The sequence below is a fragment of the Arvicola amphibius genome, chromosome 12, assembly GCF_903992535.2.
Source record: "Arvicola amphibius chromosome 12, mArvAmp1.2, whole genome shotgun sequence".
NCBI classification, from domain to species: domain Eukaryota; kingdom Metazoa; phylum Chordata; class Mammalia; order Rodentia; family Cricetidae; genus Arvicola; species Arvicola amphibius.
In genome coordinates, this window is record NC_052058.2 from 145,814,569 (window position 1) to 145,841,377 (window position 26,809).

General features: G+C 47.9%; 1 protein-coding gene across 2 annotated transcripts in view; it reads right to left on the reverse strand.

Moving 5' to 3' along the window:
- St8sia2 (ST8 alpha-N-acetyl-neuraminide alpha-2,8-sialyltransferase 2) overlaps positions 1 to 26,809 on the reverse strand; it is a 67,002-nt gene that overhangs the window by 39,730 nt on the left and 463 nt on the right. The gene's annotated exons all lie outside the window — the stretch shown is intronic.

Below are 26,809 nucleotides of genomic sequence, written 5' to 3' on the forward strand. Positions count from 1 at the left end.
GGAGGATGTCCAGGAGCATGTAAGCCGGCTAGCTCAGGATAAGGAGTGGTGAACCAGGCACTCAATCTCAAACAAGCTGGAAGGCAAGGACCAACACCTGGGATGGCCCTTTGATCTTCACAGGTGTACTCAGGTACAGGAGTGGCCAGACCCACCTTAGAGTTGGCTTTTCTAGTCGCATTCCAAGTAGAGGCTACTTCCGAGGTTTTGTAGCCTCTAGGGTGTGAGACAGTTAAGATTTCCTTTAAAGAATTAGACAGTAAGTATTTTAGGCTTTATGAGCCAAGAGGAAAAAATTAAAGATATGCACACCCTTCAGAAATAAGAGAGAAAAATTTTCCACAAATGTTTTATTGATGACATTAAAAATATAATAATTCAGTAGAATTTTTTATTCAAACGTTCCATCAGTCTGCTGATGAGAAGAACGTAATTCTTCTGGGGGGGGTGGGGCAGAATGGATAAGGTTTTGCTTAATTAAAAGTTAGTGTTCCTGCCATTGTTAAGGGTAGGAGGCCTCGTTCTCCTACACTCTTTCCATGATCCTCTGAGATCCTTTGTCTTTCCTCTGTGAACTCACGTCACCTTAATCTTTCTGTTGGAACTTAGGCTCTGCCCTTCCAGTAATTTTCTGATGGGGGGAACCATAGATGGGAGATTCTTCTTCATCCTGCTGGTCCAACTGGATGGTTTCTCTCCATTCACCTGGTCCCTGCAGCCGCTTATAAAATAACCACTCTGAGGCTTAATATCAGTTACAATTGTTTGGCCAATGCCTTAGGCTTCTTACTGGCTAGCTCTCTCTTATAAATTAACCCATTTCTATTAATCTATGTATCACCACGTGGCTGTGGCTTACTAGTAATGCCATGGCAAGTTACTTCTTTGGGGGCTTCATGGCATCTCTGTGACTCTGCCTTCTCTCTCTCCCTATCTTTGTTTTGATTTCCCGCCTAGGTATATTCTGCCTGGCCACTAACTGAATTAGCTTTATTCATTAACGAATAAGAGAAACACATAGTCATACATAGTATACAGAAGGACAAGGACATACTGCATCAGGAAACAAGCGAGAAGAGCAAGCTCTGAGGTGAAATTCCAAGTGTCTGATTTCTCCATGAACTAGTCATTAGCTGTTTGATCTTAGAGCATCCCTTGACTATCTAGAAGCTTCTATGTGCTTGTATGTCTATAGATTGAGTAATAGAATCTGGTTGGTATGATTGTTGAAAAGGTTACGTGATCTAATGAAAAGATCCCCCAAACGCAGAGCACACTGCAAACCATTGAACATGAATGTCATTCTTTTGACTCTTTTCCATCCTCGACCTAAGGACCATGTGGTGGTTTGGATAAGAAGGGCCCCATAGCCTTGTATATTTGAATACTTAGTCATCAGGGAGTGGCACTACTTTAGAAGGATCAGGAAATGTGGCCTTGTTGGAAGAAGTGTGTTGCTGGGGGTGGGCTGTGCGGGTTCAAAAGACCAAGTCAGGCCCAGTGGCTTTCTCTTTTCCTACTGCCTGAGGATACAGATGTAGAACTCTCATCCATGGCTCCAGCACCATGTCTGCCTATGTGCCACCACGATGGTAATAGACTAAACCTCTGAAACTGTAAGCAAGCCCCAATTAAATCCTTCCTTTTATAAGAGTTGGCTTATTTATGGTGTCTCTTCACAGCAATAGAACAGAGACTAAGGCAGAAACTGGTACCAGGGAGCTGGCCAGATTTTGACCTGCTGACTGTAGAATGTTGATGATCCCTATTGTAGGATACAAGATGCTCCTTATAGTCTCAGAGACATCATTGCCACATTTCCCCCTGAGGACTTCCTTATGCTTACATGTGGCATTCACAGTTCTAACATAGGTCATGAAATCCAGCAAGGCCAGCTCATCACCAGTGCGGAACCATCACGATCATGCTGGAATTGATCAGTGGTCATTTCAGGAGGTAGAGTGACAGCATGAGACATTCCTCCCAACCGCTTCAGCTTCACACAAGGCAACACATTTTGTCCTTGGCGTTGCCCATGCAGTCTGGCAGTTTCTCTCACGGTTGGTTCTCAGGTCGGGAATAACAGTTTTACAATGTGCTCGCCAGTATTTGAGACTCCTTTTCTTGTAGTGAGATATTTAAACCCCATACGCAGGGAGGCTCCACTGAACACAGAAAAGCTGGAATGTGTGTAGGTGTCAAATTGACAGTGTTACTTCTGTAACAATTGAGGTCTCTGGCACTGGGCTTCCAAGAGTGTGGTTGAAGCCGAAGGTTAACTCAGCTAACGAGGCTGTGCCCTTGAGCTCTCCTTCCCTGCTTCTCCACATTCTCCTTGCCATTCTGTCTTCTATTTTAAATACTAGCTTGATTTGATTTATACATTCGCTTTGATTTCAGCCAACTTTTTTTTCCTCATCAATCAGTTTCCCTTGCTGTACAAAAAGGTACCAGCTCACTCCTTGCTCTCCCCTCTGCTTCAGTTCAGAAAACATCCCTGGGAACCCAGAGCTTTGATTATGCTCCAGCCAATTTCCCCAGACTTTATATAAAAAGTACTTCTAGGCATCTGCACATCAAAATGCAAGTAAACAAGCCTCTTGGATGCCAGCATGCCACGCCAGGCTTATTCCAGGTCTTTCCTCTTTCTTACCTCTAGCCAGGGGCAGACAGTATGATTTATCGCCCCGGCCAGAGTGATTCCAGAGCGAATGGAGGTGCAGACCTGAGAAGATGCATAAGCTGGGGTTACCAATTCATGTTAAAGGAGACAGACTTTATACACTGCTAACTAAAATAGTGCTGCACTCTACAGTCCCTGCAGTTCTGAGACCCAGATAACAGCACTTAAAACTCAAAGGTGGAGGCATCTGTATTAATAATTGAGCTGAAACTGGTGAAGAATGAGAAAGGCTTATAAAAACATTCTGTTTTTACTTACATGTATGTGTGTGCTAGTTTGCACATTCACATGCCTGCGGGTGTCCACTCAGGCCAGAAGAGGGCACTGAATCCCCAGGAACTGCAGTGACAGGCTATGGGTGACCTACTGTGAGTGCTGGGAACCAAACTCTTGTCCTCTCTGAGAGCCAGAAATGCTCTTTAAGTAGCGGGCCATCCCTCTAGCCCCAGTGACTTTTAAATGGAAGGTATTATTGTGGTTTGACTATGAAGTGTCTTTCTTGGGTTCATGTGTTCTATCCTGTGGTCGCCAAATGGGGACACTGTTATGGAAGGTGTGGAACCTTGGGGAGGTGGAGCCTGATGAGAGGAAGTGGGTCACTGGGAGGAGGATCTTGAGGTTGTATAGCCTGCTTGCAGTTTGGTGACAGAGAAGGCAATGTGACCAGATGCCTTCTGCTCCTGCTCCCAAGCCTTCCCCACCATGAAAGGCTGTATCACTTTTATTGTGAGCCAAAATAAACTCTGCCCTCCTCAAGTTGCTCTGGTTGTATATTTAGTCAGCAACAAGAGCAACCAACATGATGTTCATGGCTACAAAGCCTTTTCTGAGTTCATGCATCCATATTCCCTATAAGTCAGGGCTCCCCTGCCTTCCTGTTCTAGTCTATTTGCAGCAAGATGCTCTCCACTCAGTTCCCAGTGCCCCCACCATAGACCATGGCCAAACACAGGTCTGGGGTCCTGCCCATGCCAGTATTTTCATAGGAAGCACACTTCCTGCATATCCAGTGTGTTCTAGGAATGAAGAAATGAGCCAAAACAGTCGCAGGTGCCCCTCTTCTCCAGAGAAGGCTCAGCTTCCTAGAGCAGGGCTTGGGGAGGAAGGATGGAGAACTCAGATGTCCTCCCGTGCTCTTCTAGCTGCATCTGCTGGGCATGCTCTGGTCTAGGGCTTCACGTTAGCTGTGCCTTCACCCTAGGATGTTTGCTCCTGGGAGATCCCCATGGAACACTTCCCCGCCTTGAAATCTGTGTGCAAATGTCATCTGTGTAGCAAGGCCTTTCCTGACCACCGTTTAAAATAGCATGGACTTTCTCTGTGCCCCCACTGTGCCTCTCCTTACTCCCCATCACCACACCCGCTTATTAAAGGCACTGTCTCCCTGTACAGTGGTAGCCCCATGATGGGAGCATGTCTGCCTAATATTGCCACCCCCAGTGGTGTTGGGTACATCGCCTCCAGGGTTCAATTAATATTCGTTAATGGAAGAACTCAGCCTCCCACCTTTCTCGTGTTACAACAGAGGAACCAGCTGTCTCCTTATCCAAAGCCAGTGATCTATCTATGTTCTGAATCACATCCCTTCTGCCTTGAGGCTCTCTATCCACCGTACCTTCCGTCCTCCTTGAACTCAACAATTCCCACTAGCTGCATAATTTGATATGTATCCCAGGGCTCTTGTAAGTCAGGCTAAGTTCCACAAATCTTACCTTACCTCACTGTTGCCTGCCTATAGCCCTTGAGGGAGGAACAGACGTTCATTTATACAGAAGAGGACTCCATGCCCAGGCACAGGGAACATGAGAATAGCATCAGAGCCACACAGCAAGTGAGGACCTCAGGATTTGAACCTAGAAAACTGGTTGAAGAGCTCAGCTCTGAATTACCATCCATGCTTTAGGCTCGCCCACACTCTTCCGTTCTCATTTCAATATCGATTCATTTAATCTTGCCTTAAATTTAAACGGCTCTTCATTCCCTATTCTCCTCAGCCAATTCTATATTTCTTCCTATCACTTTGCGAAGATTTTCAAAGTCTCCTCTCTATTAGCCGTCTCTTCCTTTCCACCCCGTTCTCTATTTGTCTCGCTCTAATCTCTCGTACTTCTAGTCAAAGAATTCTTGTAGGACCACCTAGCAACAGCATTTCTCAGTCCATATCTGTCTTGGTGTGCATGTTATTGCTATAATAAATGCCACGATCAAAGGCAACTCGGGGAGGAAAGTGATGACTTCGCTCACAGTTTATAGTCCACCATGAAGGAAGCCAGGGCAGAAGCCTGGAGGCAGGAACTGAAGCAGAAACCATGGAGGGGTGCTGCGTGTTGGCTTGCTCCCCATTCCTTGCTCTGACTGCTTTCCTATACAACCCAGGACCACCTGCCCAGGGGTGGCATCACCCACAGTGGGCGGGGCTCTTCTACATCAATCATTAATCAAGAAAATGCCCCTGCAGACTTGCCCACAGACACTGCTTGGGACATTTCAGTTGAGGCTTCTCTTCCCAGGTGACTCAGGCTAGTGACAAGTTGACAAAAACTGACTAGTGTGCCATCTTACTCGGCCTCCAGCAGGGCTTGCCAGCGGTAGCTGCTTCTCTCTTCCAGGATAGAATATTGGGGGTTTCCTGGGTGCAATTCTTACCCTTTGCCTGGCTCACTGGGTAGCCCTGAACAGACCCTCCCTCCCCTAAAAGACACACGAAAAACGCCATCCATGGGCACACCCTGGAGGAAGCTTGCTATTAGGAAGCGACAGGAAGCATTATTGCAAGGAAAGGCGTGCTTTAGAGTTCACAGGACATCTTCCTCAGTCCTTCTGGCTCAGAGATGCAGTATTTTAAATTGTTTCCTTTTAACGCCTTAAGGTTCTATCTGCAATGGCATAAAATCCCTCCTTGACACTTTCTGTTGCCCAGGCAGATGGTGTCCACATTGATTCATTTTTTTCTTTATATTCACACCCAAGCAGATTTGGCTTAGAATTACCCATCACTTTCCACAAAATTTGGATTTACATTTCCAAACAACAAACATTGTTAAAAGAGTGTGTAGGTACACACAGTCTTCCCTTCAGAGCAAGTGGTCTCCTTCCCACTACCAAAGTTCCCTCCCCAAGAGCCATGTCTTCATTATCGCAGGTGACAGGTTTTTGTCCACAGGGCCAATGGTCATGGCTTCTTGTGTGGCGTCTTACCCCATGCCAGACACAGTACCAGAAATACGGTATGTTCACTTCCTTATTTCTTACTGTTTAGAGATAGGATGTCCAAAGCTCCAAAAAGCTTCAGGATTTGCCCCGGATCACCCCGTGAATAATCCCCAGAACAAGGGGTTTCAGGACGTCACCCACGTGCAGCCAGATTCCATGCATCTGTGAAAAAGGGCCTTTTACCTCCCCTTCGTTGGCTGCGGGTAAGGATTGAGTGTGCAATCCCAGGGATGCTAGTGAATTTAGAAGAAGCAAAGGTTATTCCACAAACCGCAGTAGGAGAGCTAAGCAGGCAGTTCAGGAAAATATTCAAGTTAGGCTTCCTACTTGCCTTACACTGATTGGTAAGTGTGGTCCAGTTGTTGCAGGCTACGCTTGGAAATGGTTTGCTAGGAAAACACACTCGGTCTATGACCCAGTTGTTTTGCATCCATTATTGACGGCCCTTCCACTGCTTTAACCTTGGCTGTCATTCCCTTCTCTTTTATTGTAGAAAAAGCGTACTACTTCAGAACCCTAACCGGAAAGTCGACAGCCCTGAAAACGCATTTCATTCATGTTGTAGGGTGTGGATAAATCCATGCTCTTGAAAGAGGAGCAGAACGCCCGTCCGACGCGCCACACTTTGCTCTTGAACCTGCCGGGCGGCTACTTGAAAGGCCTCCATGTTCAACCAGGCTTTCTTCTTCTCCTTTTGTTCCTTTCTTGATGGCCTTGCATTCAGACGCAGCAGCGTCCCTATTAACGTCAGCTGCTGCCTTTTCATGACAGAATTTCTAGAGGACACCCGGACAGGGAAGACTTTGAAGGTGCTTTTCTTCTGGGGGCTTTGATGTGACTCCTTGTGACCCTGCCTGGTCCTAGGACAATGGCCATTCCCTCTTCCTCAGCAGCAATGCTGGTCAACACTCAGGAAGTCTTACTGTTAGCTGGAAAGAGGTAGAGTGGGACCACTGGGTAGGGGCCGAGAGCTCTAGCTCCCCGCGGCTTCTGCTCTTACAGCCGAATCTTTCTTGGTTTTGATATGCTTTTTGTAAGTCAGGTCTTATAGGGTTCAAATAGAAACCCCTGTGAGTGTTTGTTGCAGTGTTATTGAAGGTGACAGCCACTGTCCTTCAGAACAGAATAAACCAGATATTATTGCTTGCTGAGCTTAAGAATTCTCTTGGGACTGCTGTTTTTCCATAGTGCAATCCATTAGGGTACCATTAGAAGCCATGAAGGAAGAACAAGATAGTTAGCCATAGTAGGATCAAGCTTTCTAATGTTCTATGGCCTCCTCAGATGTGAAGCTGGGCTCTATCCAGAGGGAAGAGCTGCTGGAGATCGTTTTTGTGCATTTTTCTTTCCTTCATGTAGGAGACACATCTGAATGTCACATGCCCATAGTTCATGGGACTGTGCAGGACAGAACCCTTGTGTAGAGAGGCCTGATCCCACCTTAAGTAGGCACAGACTGGGCACAAGCCAAGTGTAATAGCTGGTGTTGTCAACTTAGCAGAATCAAGAATAACCTGGGTGAAGGGCGTTTGGTTGTGCCTGTACAGGGTTATCTTTGATTAATCCAAGTGAGAAGACCTGCCTGCTGTGAGTGGTGTCATTCCCTGACTGGCATTCTGGATTGTCTAAATGGAGAAAGGGGACTGAGCAGAAGCTTGCATTCATTGGTCTCCTTTGATTACCAGGGCACTGTGATCAGCTGTCTGAATCTCCTGTGGCCCTGAATTCCTAGTGGTGGGAGATGATAGACAGTAACTAACTGTGAGCTGGAGCAAGCTCCTCCATAAAGTTGCTATTGTCAAGACAATTTAACCATGGCAATGGGGGAAGGAAAGGAAGACACCAAGTGTCTGCATTGCCCAGGAACCAAGTGAGACTGAAACATCCCAGAGACCAGCCTCAGCTGTGGCAACGCTTTCTCTGTCTTCTTTCAAGAAACTTCTTTTTACCCATTTGCTTCCAGTCCTGCCTAGATATTAGGGATATTAGCGTGGCCCATGCACTAACCCCCAACTTCCTCTGTCTTCCTCTAAGTTGCCCGATTCACCCTGCAAGTTCAATCCTATTTTCAGACTTGTTGATTGTCGTGGCTGCTTCCTACACAGACCTTACATCTGATAGACCTCTCCCCTAGATCTCTCCCGCAGGGAAGGACAACCCTGCCTGGTTCATTCAAAGTCAGGGCGGCATCTCCAACTCCCCCATCTCTCCCCATGATTCTTCTCCTTCCAAGTTCCATCACCTTTGGGTTTCAGCTCACCCCTCAAAATGAGAGGAGCTGATGGTGCTCCCATCATTGTGATAGACATCTCTCCCAGGCGCACAGTCTGCTAAGTCTTCCCCAGGAGGGCATGGTTTCTATGATGCAGAGCTCAGCTGCTTCTCTGCCCCCCTGTAAACTCCTCAGGATTCCTTCATGGGCACTACCAGCTTTCAACATCAGGTTCAGATTTCTGAGTACATGATCCTTTCTGAACTGCCCTCTGCCCCGGTCTTCTGTTTTCCATTCCTTCTAACTCTGCCGGGCAACACAAGGGTGTTCTGGAGTGTGGGAGCTGGATCACATGGCTGTACCTTTGAATATCAAGTTCTCTCCCAGAAATGCCTTATTCTGTGTGTGTGTGTGTGTGTGTGTGTGTACTGAATTTAACATTTATAAATGGCCAGTGTCAGATGGTCTAAATGTGCATTTAAAGACTTGTATTATGTTGAACCTTTTTCTTTTCCTTTCTTTTCTTTTTTCCTCTCTCTCTCTCTCTCTCTCTCTCTCTCTCTCTCTCTCTCTCTCTCTCTTCGATAGGGTCTCTTGTAGCCCAAGTTGGTTATAAACTCTATGTAGCAGGGGATGACTTTAAGTTCCTAGCCCTCCTACCTCTACTTTTTGAGGGCTTCATTACAGGTGTGTGACATTACACCTCACACCTGGTTTTCTGAGGCGATAGGAATGGACTAAGTATTTTGAGCATACTTATTTTGAGATAGTGCCCTCTACCCCATCTAAGGTTAAAGCTTTGAAAATTCAGAGACCGATCTTTAAAACGGAACAGACCAGCCAGAGACTCATCTGGCTTCTTTTGAGGCTTCTGGGGATCTGGCCGTGGTAGTCTCTGGTTGGTAGGTCTCTGTGGTATTTGCTAATAAAGTCAACCGCGAGGAGGAAGCTCAGCCTTGGGGGCTTCTAGGATATGACCACTTGTCTGCTGCTCCCACCAGCATTCTTCAGGGTCCCTAAGGCTCTGGGAGGTACTGGGCTTGAAGAAGACTTCTCTGTCCTAGGGTCCTCCTGGCCACGTCCTTACTGCCTTTACGAGACGTCATGGGCATGCTCAGTGTGGAAAGCAGGAACTCCAGCCCTGTTGGTTTAGAGATCAGAAAGTGGCTTTCTGCGAGATAGGTCACTGTAACTCACAGCAGGTAGGGGTCATGTGGGAACAGCTCCGAGAGGACGGGAGTCTCCAAGGCTATGACCAGATGGAAGCTAATACCATGTATTTGAGTGAGGACTGGAGGAAGACTTCACTTTGACAGTTAAGGAGAGTCAAAACAAAACAAAGAAATAAAACACTACACACAGACAGACAGACAGACAGACAGACAGACACACACACACACACACACACACACACACACTCAAGCAAACATCCTCCTGGCCTTAAGCATGGAGCTGTAATTACCTACCCATGCCTTGGGTGCTACTAAGAACACACATAAGAAACAGGAATGGAAGACACCTCAGTGAAGTGTGTGTTTAGAGTGGACTGGGAAGGGCTGTTTTCTAGAGGACTAGGGGAGCCAGACTCAAAATGTACCCTGGGAAAGACTCTCTCAGGTGATTGACTAAAAGCCCAGTCCAGCCTTGTGGCTCAGTGCATTCCAGTCTTCCCTTCTGTAGATGGTGTTTCTATGCTCTGCCCACCCCAGTACGAGCTCACTGCATTGACCCTCCCTGTCCTCTCTCCCTCCCTGCTGTTTCAAGGTTGTGGCTCTGTCACAGGGCCTCTTGTGCTTTCTTTCTCTTCCCTCACGACCTTATTTTCAAAAAACAATGTATCTGTGTGTATATGTGTGTATGCATGCGTGCATGTATGTGTGTACATGTGTGTATGTGTGCATGTGTACGCGTGTGTATATGTGTGCATGTATTTGCATGTGTATATGTGTGCATGCATGTATGTGTGCGTGTGTGCATGCATGTGTGTATGTGTGTGCATGCTAACTGTCTTCCAAGATCCCAGGGATCTCCCTCTTCCCTCCTGCCTCCCATTGCACGGTAGGAGTGCTGGGCCTGCAGTCTCCTGTTGCCAAGTTTCCTGTGCAGCTCTGGTTTCATTCTGTTGCTATGACAAACACCATGACCAAAGACAACATAGAGAAGGAAAGGGTTTATTTGGCTTACACTTCTGGGACACAGTCCGTCACTGAGGGAAGTCGGGGCAGGAACTCAAGCAGGAACTTGAAGCAGAAACATGGAGGGATGCTACTTGCTGGTTAACTCCGTGGCTCACTCACAGGCTCATGCTTAGTTAGCTATTCTGTTTGTTTGGTTTTTTATTCTAACACAGCCTGGGATCACCTGCTCAAGGAATGAAGTGAGTGACAGGGGGCCTGGCCCTTCTATATTAAGTAACAATCAACATTCCCGAACCCCAACATGCTCACAAGTTAACTGGACCTAAAAGCTATTCCTTGGTCAAGGCTTTCTTCTCAGATCAAGACTTTCCAGTCAGATAACCCTAGGCTGTGAAAAGTTGAGAACTGAATCCAAGTAGACATATGTGTTCTGAGGATTTGAACTCAGGTCCTTACACTTGCCTGGCAAGGCTTCTTCCACTGAGCCATCTCCTCAGCCTGGCTTCTTTGGAAATCCACTTTTTTATTTGTAGACTGTTTCCCTTCTTCTGTCTCCTGCTTTCTCCTTCCTTCTCAAACCCCTGGCAAGGCCAGTCTACCGTCTGTAGAATCTCATTCCACCTGCCCACTCTAGTGAAAGCAGTCTCTCAAAGTCACCACACTTGATGATGACCCAACCCGAGGGTCCTGGGCACCCTCATCTTTAAAGGGTGCACACACTGGCAGCATGCCTCCCTTGCTCTCTTGTCCTGGCCTCCCTCATTGGCTACTCTGCCCTTTGACCTCTGCCACCTGGCTTCTGCTCCGACTCTCCAAGTTAGGCCACAGACCAAGGCTTATTTCTGGAGCCTTAGCTACTACAGAGGTTCATCTATACTATGGCTTTCATGAAAAATTGCTTTAGTCTCAGCCCCAATTGCTCTCTAAAATGCAATCCAATCAGCTCCTGATTCTTACCACTTAGGGGACTCTGGACAAGTCATTCACATCATATAATTGTTGCTATAATAATAATAATAATAATAATAATAATAATAATAATAATAATAATAATGTGGCCTCCTATGTCCCTCTTTGCTCTAATAGTTGGTGAACTTTTTTTTCTTTTCTGGCTATTTCTCAGGTGCCATTGCACTTTATTCTGGTTGACCCATCTTCACGACCACACAGATGGATACCTCTGTCTAAAACGATCAGGTGTGAAATCAAAGACCAAACCCACGCAAGAGTCATACAGAACAGCTTCTTTTCTCCATGCCTGAGCCTGCCCCCTTTGTCTGGATTATCCCCTGACTCTTCCTGTCTTTGCATGGACATCACCCCAGGTAGGCCCTTCATGCTGTGGCTCCCATTGGTAGTGTGGGTGGTCCTCTCAGCTCCCTTACTCTCCGTGCCCCCTAGTAAACGGCTTCTTGTTGGCACAGTCTTTTTTCAAAGCACTCAGGGGTCCACGGTGGTTCCTTTTTCTTTAAGACTCCTTTTGAAGCATATGGACCCTGTGCCTGTCATCTGGAGGGCTTCACAGAGCACCTAAGACCCACTACAGATTCTCTAGGGCTTCTGACTACTCCAATTTACATCAGAGACCTCTAACTTCCTCCAAATCAAATCATCCTTTAAAAATTATTTATTTTAGCACAGGAGCATTCACCACCAAGGTCAGGGGTTGCAGCTAGGCTGATTGCAGACCACAAGCATAGGCCCTATGCGATGAGTTTTTCCAATTGATTGCCAAATGAGGAAGGCTTCCCAAATCACCAAATTTAGCTATGTATAGTGGGAGCTTTCCTGTGTCTCATTACACACACTCATGCACTTCTCTGAAATGTGGTGTATGTTGATCATTATTTATCAAGAAGGCCAATCCTACTGTAATACAGTGTTTTCCCTGGTGACCCTGAGCGGTGACGGGAATACGAGAAGATGGATCCCCCCAGTTTGCAAATCTCTGAAGATGTTTCTCTGAGATGAGAAAGTGTCCCATGCCATAGTTGGCATGGTGCAGACACTGTAGCCAGTTTGACTTTCTTTTTCCTTGGGTGGCCCTCCCCCACCTTTCTACCCTCCACCTTTCTATGTGTAGCAGGTAGGAAGTGAAGATAGATCAGAATCTATTTACTGCACCATTCTAGCCTACGGGGTAAAACATTTAGACACATAACAAAGGACCTAGCTACCTCCAGGGAGTCTAAACTCTGTTCCAGGGAAGGTGTCTGTAATGGTCTGTAATGGTCACCCAATCCTGAAGATTCAGAACTAGGGAAAACCCTTGACTTTATCTAGACAGTGTTGCATGGATAGGGAAACCAGCCCTGAGAGGCAAGGGCCTGCCACTGAGGCGGCCTGTGAGTCTACAACCCGAATCCAGAACTCTAAAGGCTCCTCTCCTCTTTATCACACAACACCTCTGCTCAGCCAGATCACAGTTTCCTTGAGTCCCTCATCTGGGCTGTGTCCATATCTGCATGCCACTAGCATCTAGCGCAGAACTTAGAAGTCCCTGGGTACAGTGGGTCATGTGCACAGTGCACACACAACTATGTGATGATGTCACAAAGCTCGTGGAACTGTCACAGAAAGCAGGTAGCGGGGAGTTGACCCGACGCTTTCCTCCAGGAATGAGGAGAGAGCCATGGGAAGCTGCTGTGTGCACACTTGGTCAGAAATAGATGGCTTTTTGTTTCTTCTTCTTCTTCTTTTTGTCCCCAAAAGACAGGCTTGGGGTACATTGTCCTCACTGGTTTCTCTGAGACGCTGCCTTTGAAAAATAGTCACTGAACATATACAGAGCCATGCTCTGGGTCCACAGAGACGAGCAAGCACAGACAGGGACTCCTTCCCTCATGGAATATGATCTAGTGTGAGATGAAAGAATAAAAAAGAACGAGAATAAAAATAGACCACCCCTCATGCAGATGGAGCGAGGCTAATCCCTGCCTGCTTCTAAGAAAATAAAAACAACGCTGCACAATGAGAGTTAGATGAAGTCTAAAAAAAAAATCTAAACCCCAACACGCTTCACTCCATTTTATCTCAATAGATCTCAACTCCCAAATATCTGAGCTTCAAAAGGCAAGATTAGATACCATTAAGCCAGCCTGGCCAGCATTGATTTAAAACCCTTTTCTATGGCTCAGGATTGAGGGGGTTGTGGACCTCTGTTAATCTTCTTCTTATCAGCTGGATCTCAGCCTGCCAGGAGCCAGCATGCTTGATTCTCAATTCTGGCCACATCCCTCCAATCTTCTGGTTTCTGTATATGATGGCCGTGTGGAACCATGAAGCAGCTAGCTAGGAATACTAACTTCAACCGTGGGCTGATCTTTCTTCATGGAATTGGGAGTGAGTAGGTTTACTATATTAATAAGACAGAAATCAACATATGCATTAATTAGCTTTGTTGTGTTGTGAACAAAATATCTAACAAATAAAGAAGGAAAGATTTATTTTGCTCACTCTCTCAGTGGGTTCTGTCCACAGCTCGGCACAGGTGCTTATGCAGAATCTCATGGTAGTGCAAGCATAGTGAAAAACCTCTTCTCTTCAGGGTGGACAGGAAGCAGACTGTGAGGAAGGGCCTGGGCACCAGGTAGACCCATCAAAGGCGTGCCCCCTGTGGCCTGCTTTCTCCAGGTAGACTGTACCTCCTAAGGTTTCTGGTACCTCCCCAAATAGCGCCACCAGCTGAGACTGCATAATTAACAAACGAGCCTGTTGGGGGCATCTCATGTTCAAAAAGTAACGGTGAGTTTCATATCAGATGGCTGCAGAGCCCCATGTAATACCTCGCAGGTTTCCTCTTCACTGGCAACACAAAGGGGTATTTAAAGGATCCCAGAATGTATTTGACAGGGCCTTTCTGGACCTTCCTCAGGGAATTAGTTCCCTCTCCTTTCTTTCTCTGCCTTCCCTCTCCTTTCCTGGGTTTTCCAAACAAGCACATATTCTCCAGCAGGCACTGAATGGATAAGGACCTGGAAGGTCAACACAGCACAGATCTGAAATGGTCCTGTCTCTCTGTGAGATCCTGGGTAGCAGCCATGAAAACTACCACACGATAGATACGAAGTGGTACCCAGGAGAGGCAGGGCATTCCTAAAGAATGGCAGCCGGCGTTGGCCTGGTAGTGATGCAGAGAGAGGAAGGTCTTCTTTGAACCCAACTCATCCCGACCTTCCACTTGTCCAGATGGTACTGCCTGGAAGGTGATGGTGCTTGGAGGTTGCATGAATGTGCCAATAAGCATACACACACACACACACACACACACACACACACACACACTCACACACATCACTATTTAAATCACCTGCATGATTGTTTCCTGGGTACTTCCTCAAGTACAGTGAATGGACCATTTCTGTAACCAGGAATCCTTCTGGGGGAATTAACTCACTCTGTATAGAAATGCCTCAAGGAGTTGTTTTGGCTTCCCTACCTTTGGGTTGCTTAATGGCACAGGGAAGAAATCAGACTAGTGTGTTTCCTACATCAACCATAACATTTTTGGGGTCTATTCTCCTGTATTTTGCTAACTCAACTTTATTGACTCAACACTTGCCTTTAAATTGACTCACTTAAAAACTTAAATGAATTTATCACAAAAGACATCTTTATATCACTACCATAAATAGAATACCAATATCCCTCGCCCTAAATAGAAGGTAATAGCAAGAATAAATACAATTAAATTCTTGGCTGCCATCCTGCTCAGGGGCTCTCTTTATCAGGAAGAGCAGATGGGTTTTAAAAGTCTCCCCTATGCTTAGCCTCCATCACCCCTAGAGGCCTCCCCTCTCCGTTCATGACAGCGGTGTTTGGAATTAGACTACAGGCTGGGCAGGCCACCAGACCTGCTGAGGAAGCCCCAGACCTCTGGAGGAACTACTATGGTGTGTGTCAACTGTGAAGCCAGGCCATTTGCCATCTGAATGATCATAGCCAACCAACTCACCAGAGGGCTCAGTGAAGATGAGGACTGCTTTGCTGTCCAGCTTCTCCAGAAATTACCATCTGGTCCTACAGGCCTAGGTCAAGGCTGTACCTAGACGCACCGGAGCCTCTTTAGACTCCTGAGTCAGGTCAACCTTTGGTGACCATTCCTCCTGGCTTTACCTCATGGCCGAAGAACGCAGCCAGCTAGACTGAAAAAATCCAGGTCCCTCTTCTGGCTTTATGAAGCAATTACTGTACTCGGGTTTCAGTTACCAGTCAGGTTGTTCTTACAGGGTGTGTGTGTGTGTGTGTGTGTGTGTGTGTGTGTGTGTTCACCATAGCACAGCCATGGAGGTCAGAGGACAACCTTGGGCATTGGTCTTCACTTTCAGCCTTATGTGAGCTGGTCTTTCTGCTGTTTGCCAATGCATACCCCTGGCCTTCCAGGTTCTGGAGATTCTCTTATCTCTGCCTCCCAAGTTGCTGTAGCAGAATTGGGATTAGAGATGTGTGCTACTGCACCTAGTTTTACATGGGTCCTGGGGATTCAAACTCAGATCCTTGTGCTTGTGTGATAAGCAGTTTGCCCACCGAGCCATCTCCCCAGTACCTCCTGTAGTGTTTTTATAATAAATGTGTGGTCTATGTAAAAAGCTCTTCATATACACATGGGGATCTCACTTGTGCCTAGAATGAGTTACTTCTTTTGTTTTTACATCCATTGGAGAGTCACTCTAGGGCAACTCTGTTTTGGGCGGAGAGACATAGACAAATTCTCCCTGGCGAGTAGGCACAGGGTCACTACAGAAGGCAGGGAGGGCAGTTACACTGATGTATCCTTTAGTGACTGGGGCATGTCTGCAGAAATGCATCATTAAGCGATGTTGTGGGAATGCTACCAAGTGTTCTTGCAAACATGGGCGGCGCAGCCTTCTGTCTGCATGCTATGGCCTATTGCTCCTAGGACCAAACACCATGTTTCTATATTGTGTCCTACAGACAACTGCACACAGTGCTATGCATTTATTTATCCAAACACAGGAAGGGCACATTGTTTTTCAGCTCCATTACAAGCTTAGGGAGATGCTTTGGCATGTGCAGCTTGGGGTTGAGCAAAACATCATTTTGTGGAGTGTGACTATATTGCCGTGTGTGTGTGTGTGTGTGTGCGCACATTGCCTGGGGCCTTAGTACAAGGCAGATACAGACTTAGCAGGCCTGAGATTCAGCATGTCTTCCAGACCTCTAGGTGATGTCCAGAGTTGATGATCTAAGGACCACACTTGGAATGAAAAGACCCTAGCCTAGCATCTCTCAATTTCTCAGAGGGCCTAGCAGTGACAGGATCTCCCGGAACTTGTCCAAGATGCAAATTCTCTGGAGTGGAGCTTAGTGATCTGGTTTGGACAAGCCTTTGAGAATGTTTTTTTCTGGTTCAAGGGCCATTTTATGGACCTCATACCTCCCAGAAGCCAGACAAACTGCATAGTCCCATTTTCTTGCAGGTACTGTATGGTGTGAGCCTGACAAGAAAGGGACCATAGGACCCCAACTTTCCTAGTCTTGTGGTTGCCAAATCAGAAAATCTAAGGTTTTAGGCTCTTGTGGAATTCACTCTTGAGCCAAAGGGGGGGGGGGCAGTTTCAAGACACACCTCCCCCCCCCCCCGGCAGAGACAGAGCAAGGGAGAGAAGGAAGCTGTACAAGGCGTTGGGAGGGGTCTGAGTAGCTTTGGCCTTCCTCATCTCCACCACTGCACTGTGCCTTCCATGAACTTGAGTGTTTATGGGACCCCAGGGACCCCCTCCACTGAATTCAGACAGGCAGGCAAGCCAGCAAGTATTTACACAGTGGCCACACAGAAAAGCACGAGCCTGTACTTCCCATAGTCCTAAATCCCAAGGGTTAGGGATTTGGGCCACGTTCAGCAAGTCTAGCCAAACGCACTCATGCTATAGTGATGGTGTGCACTTTCAGATTCCCTGTTTCTGCCACTCCCTCACTCTCTGGCACGATTGCCTCCCTCCCATGCTTCTTGGCATCGTATTACCTTCCAAATGAAATAGTACCCTCATTGATGTTCCTTTGTTAAAACCACACCATGCTTTTAAAATAAACTAACATGCCTGAGCACCTGCCAGGCGTTCCCTCATTTGTGTGTGTGTGTGTGTGTGTGTGTGTGTATGTGCGCGTTTCAAAACTTGTAGTAAAACACGTGCAATATCTACTATTTTGAACTTGTTCAAGTGTTCTGTTCAGTGGTGTTTAGTACATTTCTGATTGCTGTGCAATCTTCACCACCATCCCTCTATAGAACTCTTTTCATCTTGCAAAACAGAAACTTTACATTCATTAAATAATAACTCCTCACCCCCCACCCCCCACCCCTGCCAACGGTGACAATCCCCATTCTCTGGAGAATCTGGCTGTTCTAGGAAGCTCCTGTCTGAGGAATCAGGCACCGGCTGTCTCTTACTGACTGCATTAATTTCACTTAGTTTAATGCCGTCAAGGTTCATCTGCACTGAGTGGAGCATTGTTAGACGTTCCTTCATTTTTAAGGCTGAATAGTATTTCATTACATGTGAAACACATTCTGATCGTCCATTCATCTGCCAATGGATACGGGCTGCTCCTACCTTTTGCCCATTGTGACTGACACCTCTGTGAACAGTGGTATTATTGGTATACCTATCTTTTCGAGTCTTGGTTTTCAATTTTTATAAAGTTTTGGGAGATTTTATTTATTTCCCTTTTATGCATATAAGTGTTTTGCTTGCATAGATGTTTGTGTACCACATGTGTGCTAACCCATAGAGGTCAGAAGAGGGAATCGAATTCTCTAGAACTGGAGTTGGAGATGGCTGTAAGCTGCCAGGTGGGTGCTGGTACTTGAACCTGGGTCCTCTGGAAGAGCAGCCAGTGCTCTCAATCACTGAGCCATCTCTCCAGCCCTTCTGTTTTGCTTTAAGCATACCCATTAGTGAGATTGCTAGACCGGATGGCATGGAGTCTGTATTAGGGTTTTGGGGAGAGACTGTTCTGTTGCTTTCCTTAGTGGCTGCAGCATTTTGTACCCTACTGTCTGTAGTCTGCATCATCACAAGGAGACTGTGGTTTAGGAAACTGAGGTTCAGAAAAGGGAGCCATTTCCTTGAGGGCACATGGGTAGCAAGCGTTTCTCCAGAAGCCAGCATTTCCACCACCCAATAATAGCTCCTTGTTGGTACTAAGGTGGAGCCTGGTGTCCTGCATCAGGGACAGCGAGCACAGCTCCAGCGAGAACATAGTTCAGAAGTGAGACTCTGGGTGGCATCAGGAAGAGATTCATAAGATGACCCAAGACCCCAGAGCCAGTTGGCACCATGGGTAGGAAGAGATTTATAAGAAGACCCAAGACCTCACTCTGTGGGGTCAGAGCCACGGTTGGCAGCATGGGTAGGCTGTGGGAAGGCCTGCGAGCCATGGCTTTTCCCACACTGTCCAGAATCTTTTTTGAAGCCTTCTGCAAGCATGTCCAGACACAGCCAGCAGCACTGTGGTTCCTCTCACCTGTCTCTTCGCTGCTCAGAAATAAACATTTTTGCTTAGGGCATTAGCTTGGACACCTTGCACAGTTCACTTAAAGTCAAGTCTTAGGAAGGCACTCTGAGTGCCTTCGTGACCTACAAAACAGCAAGCCAAAGCCACCGGTCCAGGCAAGCTCCCTCTCTCCAGACACCCTATGCCTTCACCTCTATTATTTAAACTGTCCTGGCAATAGTGTGAAAGAAGGCGTCAGTTACCTGAGGTATCGCTCTCCTGAGTGAGGCCAATGCGCTTAGCCTAGAAACTAGAGATTAGGAAACCCAACAGCAAACACTCAGGTCTTAGTGGGCAGAGAGTCCAGGAGTGTCTGCCCTTTCCTCAGCCTTGGCTGAACCACCAGACCCCAGCCCTGTCACTAGGCTGCTGGTCTACAGACCGTCCGTGAGTCTCCCCTACAGACTCAGAAGTTTCCAGTATCTTTTTGCAAACCTGCAGTGTGGCACAGACAACGGAACAAAGTAGAGGAGGTCCAGGGCAAGACTAGAAGGGCAGTCTAAACATCTTCAGTACCAAAAAGTAGCTAGGAGCAGCAAGCTGGGGCCAGGGCCAGATGAATGCAGCTCCTCTCGTGTGTGGTCACAAAGTCCTGGGACCTCTCTGAGCCTTCAGTACTTATCTGCAGATGGTCAAACAGCACAACTGGGGTACTTAGTGAGGCTATTAAAGTGAGCTCTCAGTGGGGGTCAGGCCCTAGAATGAGCCACCTCCCTGATGAAGCCCATTGTTTCCCTGCTGTGTATCTTCTTTACCAGGCTTCCCTGGCCTGGGGCAGTTGGCAATGTGAGCCCATCTTTTCTTCTCTGGAAGAAAATTCCTCCAGGCCTTCACTGTGTGCCTGGCTTCTCCTTCCCTCAGTGAGTCAGCCACCACCCCCCCTCCTTCCCTAACAAACATCTTCCATAGCTTGGGGGCAGAAGGCTGCTGGAGGGGAGGCAAAGGCAGTGGTGTTTCGAAGCTGCCCCCCATTCTGTATGGATCTTACCAGCTGTCATGGCCCATTATGTCCTGGGCACCAGCACCCCACTCCTGAAACCTTCCCCAGCCTTGGTGTGTCTGCACAGTCCTCTCTCACACAAATCTTGCTGTTTTGGTGACGACTCCCTTGGAGATAAGCGCATGCCCATTTAGTTACTGGTTGCCACTCAATGCACCACTTTCGCTTGGTTCTTGCCCTCTGGGGATGGGGTTCAGGTCTCACTTCTGCCCTTTACTATCCGTGTGACTCTGGATGAATTGTTTGATGACTCTGTGCCTTGGTTTCCTCGCCTGTGCCGAGGGGATGACAATGACATCGACCTTATCAGATTCCCGTGAGGCTTAGATAGCTAGCACTGGCAAAATGACTTAGTCCTTACTGTCTATCAGCACCTTCCCTCTGGAGAAAACAAAACCAAACTGTGTGTAGAGGTGGGTTGTGTCTTCCGCTGTGGTTCCCACCATGAACCGTTAGGAACCAGATCCCAGAAAGTAAGATTTTAAAAGCTCGTAGCATTAAAAACAAAAACAAGACAAAACAAACAAGCAAACAAACAAACTGTGGTTCGCAGACACTGGTCAAAGAAGAGGATTATTGGGCCATCTCCCAAGACTTTCTTCTAAGTGGGGTCAACTTAGTAGCCACAAGAAAAAGAGAGCAGCATCTCAGGGCATAGAGGCTCTGAAGCAATGGAAGCTGGGAACTGAAAACTGCCTAACTGTTCTGGATACATTGCACCTTTTCTTTCTTTTTTATTCTTCCCTTTTGCATCCTTTGTCCTTTCTGCACATTAGCATCTGGGGGACCACTGGTCTGGGGGATCATCTGGATCGCTAAGCTATGGATTAAGAAGCTACAGGAGCAGAAACTGCATCCCTGAAGTTTGGGGTGGGGGTTGGGGTAGTGGCGCTGGCACAGGGAAATCCCCTTGACAGAGTGGAGAGCCTCCCTCTTGCAATGCAGATTTACAACTCACACAGCAAGCCAGGCGTGATGCAGGATTTTCCAGGGAAACAAATCAGCTCCCCCCAGTGCTTGCAAGTGTATCAGGAGGAACACAGCTGCCTGTGTGTAGTGCAGCCGCGCTCTCTGCTCTCCTCCTCTGAAGCCATTCTCTCCGTGCTACTGTGCAGTAGGTGACAGCTGAAGCCGAGCAAATTCGGGGACAAACAGGTCCCGTCAGGACACTGGGCAGCCTCCTGGCTGGGTGATGAATTGCGGACAACTGGGGAGAATTTAAAACCAGCCCAGCTGCCACCTAAGAGAGTGACTAATCTCAACACTTAAGGACGAGACTAACACAGCAGAGATAGCAAGCCAGACCCAGACTGGCAAGAAGGCAGCCACTGGGGATGTCACCCTGACAGACCTCTATGGAGGGACCTGTCTCCATCACCCGCCTCCCCCCAGAAGGAGAGAGCCACAGCCACAGGCTCAGTGGGCCGTGGAGTTCCTGCTATCCGCCATCTGCCTGTCTAACTCAGTTTTGCTCTGGGCAGATGTGAGATCGGATCCTCCTGAGCTTATCTAGATCTATGCAGCATCCCCAGCCTTGACGGGTCATCACGATCCCCTTGTTCGACAGCACTTTAAAAAATAAATGCACTACTTTTAAGTATCCATAAAGAACATTTGGAGACGGTGGACATAAGGGTGGGGAACCTCGCATTTCCATGTGTGCCCTGTCTCAGAGATGTCACTTTCAGTGTCCTTCCCAGGCTGTACCTTTCATGCTGCTCATGGCAGACATGCCAGGGCTTTCTCATCAAGTGGGGGTGTTCAACTGTTAGTTGAACGGTAGGGCTCTTTTGAGCCAGAGAGACTAGGACCTGACTTCGCTAAACCTTAAACCTAGGTTTGTTCAATCAAAAAGGTCCTTCATGGGTTTCATTATTTCCAGCTAGGAGTCCTGGGCCACAAACACCCCAGGATAGCTACGAATACAGCTCACTGCAAACTAGCGCACTACCTTTTAAAAAAAAGTGATTTGTTTTAGTAACTCGATCAAGTGGCTCTTGAGGGTGAACTTGTAGATGGCAATGTCATGTTGCAATGTCAGAGGGTCAGGTATTCTTGGACCATATACTTCTCAGGAGGAGCTCGGACATAGGCTAAATAAAACACAATTGTGAACCCTGTCTTCATAGGGCACTTGCATGACGGGATGGTCAAGGTGCACACGGGATGAGCAACTAAGGAAGGTGGGGCTGGGAACGTGATGCCAAGGAAGTAATGGCAGAGCCGTGAGGAAACGGGACGTGGCGGGGGGGGGGGGCAGGGAGAGCAGAAAGGCTAGCGTGAATCAGAAGTCCCAGAAAGGAGGATGGGCATGTGCAAAGGGATAGAAACGGGCAATCATGGAACAATGCAGAAGCTTGTAAGCAGTATAGAAGGGAACAGGTAAAGCCGTGGAAGGATGAACGAGAGGCCATGAGCAGGTGGCAGCCACTTCTGTGCATTCTCTCTGTGAGAAGCTCTCTAGAATCCCACTCTTTGTGTCAAATAGTTATAATTTTTCACTTTTCACCATTCCCAGATTGTGAAACCTAAACAATTTTAAAACCTAGCAACTCTGTACTACAAGGGGAAAGAGGCCTTGCGCACTGAGTTGGTTTCCAAGACGGGTATCTATTTACAATTCAGATTTGATGCTGGAACAGTTGGCATCAAGGACTCAGAGCAAGGGAGTTAAAAGCAGAACGTCTTTCTCTTCTATTTTATCTTTTAATTGTGTTTATGCTTGGGTGAACTATACTAGAATGGAGGAGGAAAAAATATGAATGCCTCCCCCAGTGAAAAGGACCACCTTGAATAAACACAAACTCTTCTCACAGAGCGGAGGATGCAGCGGCCCAAGGCCATGTTCTTCTGCAGCCACCCAGACTCTTCCTCTAAGAAGTATATTTAACCTTGCTGGCCCTGGATGGCAGGAGCCACTGCCTGCTCACAGATGGGGTCTCATTGATGAGCAGAGCTAACTCCTCCTCCTCCTCTGTTACTTTCCTAGCCATGATTTGACATTTAATATGGTACTAGGACCCTGGCATGATGATTAGATGACATCAATCCTGACCACTCAGATAGCCATTCTAACACCATCAGTCCTCGAGGTGGATAGGTTTCTAAATATCTTCACTGTCACCCCTGCTCAGGATGCCTGGCTACAATCAGGGAAGTCTGATTCAGCTGCCACTGGAGTCCAGTTGGCAAGAGAACGAGAGCGCTACCTCCTGAAGAAGATTTAGCCCACAGTCTGCCTGACCTCCGGCCTATGTAGACCTAGGGTCAAGTACTAAGCGTTTCATTACTAGCGAATTAACTCACAGCTTCAGTTTCCTTCCGGATAAACTAGGGCTGGCAGCGGTCCCCACTGGAGATGGGTGGAGTGACGGGGTCAGTGAACAGATGCTCCCAGGTAGTCAGCGTGGGCCTGGTACACGGACCTCAGTGAACAGAAGTTCTTGGTGCCGCTGGTTGCTTGCCGTTGGGGCACCACAAGGACAGAATATGTGAATGCCTTGGACAGCCAAGAATAGCTCTCTGCTCACAAGTACTCCATTCATGCTACCCATCATTACCATCCCCCCTAGTGCCACAGCTGGGGTTGTTAGGGTCACCAGCTACGCATTTATCTTTTAAACCGGGTTCTGTAGTGCTCCTAGGCTTATAAAGGCTCATCTGGGTGACTAGAGCATTGGACGGCAAAGGTGGAGATCTGTATCAGGCTGCCTTACATGGAAGCAACCATGGTCTGGCTTAGATATTTGATATTACATCCAACAAAGCCTAACTCATAACCTAGGGAGCTGTTTCTACAGGAGGAGCCCTTTGGGGCCTGAGGACCTCCGAGTGCCACCTTGCCCAAGGATGTTGTGTGCCTACCCGTGACAAACTAGGAAAACCCATACTTCTTGAATGACTTCCGTGGGCCCATTGTGAAGACAATGTGCTTGACACAACGACCAAGAGCCACACTCCTACGGAGGTGTCACACTCAAGACCAGGATGACCCAGTCTGCCTAGTCGGTGTATCAGTGGTGCAGCCCACAGGTGCTATGCACACCAAAGGAGCTATGAACGTAGTCCAGCGCAAACTGTAAACGTATTTAAAATGTCGTAAAGTTTTTTTGTTTTGCCATTTCTTTTGGTAACCAGACAGCATATTGTGGACTTTGCAAAGAATAATGCCATGTCACAATATCTAAATGCTGAACATGCCTGATCCAACATGGGCCAGCCGATGTTTTAAAGCTCAGGAGGTGCTCCTGGGGCAGGTATGTATGTGGCTGATTCACCAAAGCCCCATTTGATTGCTGGTTCAGAACTCGCCTGTGTTCTTTGCTCTCAGGCAGGCCCTCCTTGGGTGCTTAGCAGAGAATTTGTCTTTGTACATGTTTTCCTGCCTGGTGCAGTCCCAGCTGAATGAGAACAAGAGTGTCAAGAGTGGAACTTGGGAGAAAATCACTCAGAAAGAAGAGATGTCTCTCAGACAAAACCTCTGAAAGAGAGCTTTACCCCTGGCCGGAGCATATGTAATGCAGGGGGCGGGTCAGAACCATGGAAGCCACTCATCTACAATATCATTTTCTGTCTCGAAAAACCAAAAAAAAAAAATATCATTTTCTAAGAAAGCATTGAGAGACTTAAAAAAAATGGGTCTCCAGGCCGTGCGTGCGTGCGTGCGTGAGAGAGAGAGAGAGAGAGAGAGAGAGAGAGAGAGAGAGAGAGAGAGAGAATTGCTTGTCTCTTTCACTGTTCCTTAATTCTTGGGAAACCTATCCCTAAAGTGATTCTCTGTCTTGCTTGCCCCATCACTAGATTTCAGGCTCCCGCTGTCTACTGCCTTCCAGAATCAGCATCCCCAGCACCCCAGGACCATGGTTCTCTCTGGCGGGTAATTGGTTATTCTTTCTAGCAGAGGTAGCAAGGGCTGGTACTAGAACACTATGGTCCTGAGTAGGATCCCAGGCTGTCCTGAAAAGCACAGGACATGGGAGAGAGTCCTCTTGACAACCTTCCCCAGTCTCTATGATGGGTCGGTTACCTACACCTTTACTATTCTCATCCGAGATGGTTCTAGGAGTCAGTGACTGTGGTAAAACCTCACTCCTTAGCTGAGTGAGGTTTTAACAAGGGGGATTCCCATCCCCCTTGCCCACATGGTTCTTCTCCATGAGTGGCCAATGCAATAAGCCTCCCCCCTCCCCCCAGGTTAAACATGGATGGGACTGACTGCAAATGGAACTGGTCTATCGATGCCAATCACGTGGCATAGATATAAGCCCAAGGCGACGACATCAAACTAGGAGAAAGTCATGATGACTGCCCAAGATAAATGTCAGTCAGCCCAGATGCCAGAGTCAGCACGCAGGGTGCTGCAGCAGAGCTCAGTGTGGGCTAGGTGGCGGTTTTCTTCAGGTAAGGGGCAAAAGAGAAAGAAGTCGGGATCCCCAGGTGAAACATATCACAGAGGATATGCTCACAGCACCGAGCCCCGAGTTTTCAGTATGCACTCTAAATGTAAACGCCCCTCTGGAAACTCCTGATGGCCTGCTGGAAAAATCTGACTGTGGAAAGTGGAACTTTCAAAATGCCTTTGACAGGAAAGGGAGACACTGTGTGTAACTGATCTTCTCATTACATTTTAAAAATTAAAAGTCCCTGGCAAAATAGAAGATACTCCGTAAGAAGTTCAGCAAATTGATGAGCAAGGGTGTTTGCTTATGGGAGAGGCAGCACATATTCTTATAACAGAACTAGTGGGCATCTGGGTCCTTCCTTTTCTCATCGCCAAAGGTCACCCAGTGGTCTGGGCCAGGCAGAAACCCGGAAGTGCAGAAGGCCCATCTTAGCATCACGGTATCTTCCGGTATCCCAGAATGTGACTTCACCAACTTTTGTTGCGACCGGTGGTTCTCTTGCAACACACCAGGAGAACAGCTATGGGAAAGTAGCCTGTTTCTGCTTGTGCTTAGGCGCCGGCGGCACATAGTGTGTTAACTGAACATTGGTGAAAGTTTTCAGAGTTCTTGGGGAAACCGAGGATGAGGAGAAGAATAACTCCGAAAGGGGCCCATGAAGCATAATGGAGTCCACAGGATGTATTGTGCTTTACAGAGAGGGATAGTGTCATAGCGAAAGCAGAGAGCGGGAAGAGACAGACACCTGCCTGCAGGTTAGGGTCCCCAGGGCTTCAGCATTTTGGATTCTGGTCGCTCTCCGTTTTGGAGGGGCCTGACAGCACGGCGCATCCTCTGTTCGTGTGGATAATGAAGTTGGACAAAGGAGGGGCGCACGCAGCATGGGACGCCCGTATGTTTGGCTCCTCACAAATCCCACAGAGGATCGGATTCGCCCACTGTCTGCCATCCTCTCTGAGACCTCACCCTTTTCCTGAAGGCCACCTCAGAGCCCTGCTTCCCACATGTCCACCACGCTTTGGAGGTTCCGGACAGGGGTCGGGCTCCGCGTGCAGAAGTCTGAAGGGCCGGGCGCCAGCCTCAAACCAGGGGGCACCCTGATGGTGTGACAGGCTCCTTCAGAGAGCGCATTCCAAGAAGTCCCGGACCAGGAGCAGCTCGAGGTTGTGGTCCCGCCCACCCATGAAGAGATGGGGACAAGCTGAGATCGTGCGCTCTTTGGGGACCCTGGAGCCCACCGGCCGGCAATGGAGACTTTCCGGCAAGGTCTCCATCTCTCTGCGCCCGCTGCGAGCGCACAGCAACCCAGGGTCTCCTGGGGGAGTCGCAGGGTTGGCTGAACATTCAAAGCCAGCAGAGAGCCCGGGTCTCCAGCCCCGCGCGCCACACCTTAAGCAGTGCCAACCCCCTACGCCGGGATCCTGAGCTGTCTGGCGGGAGGCGTGGGAGCGTGCCTGTGTGTATAGAGCATTTTTCCCTTCTCCGGAGTCGGTGCAGAGTCTACCTCACTCAGCTCCCGCCAGGGGATTCCCCTCCCCCAGCTCAGAGATCCCCGCGCGCCCCCTGCCCACTTTGCCAAGGCGAGAAAGCGGCCGAGCCGGAGACAAAGAAACTCCTGCCTCCCTCCACTCTCCGTCCTTCTAC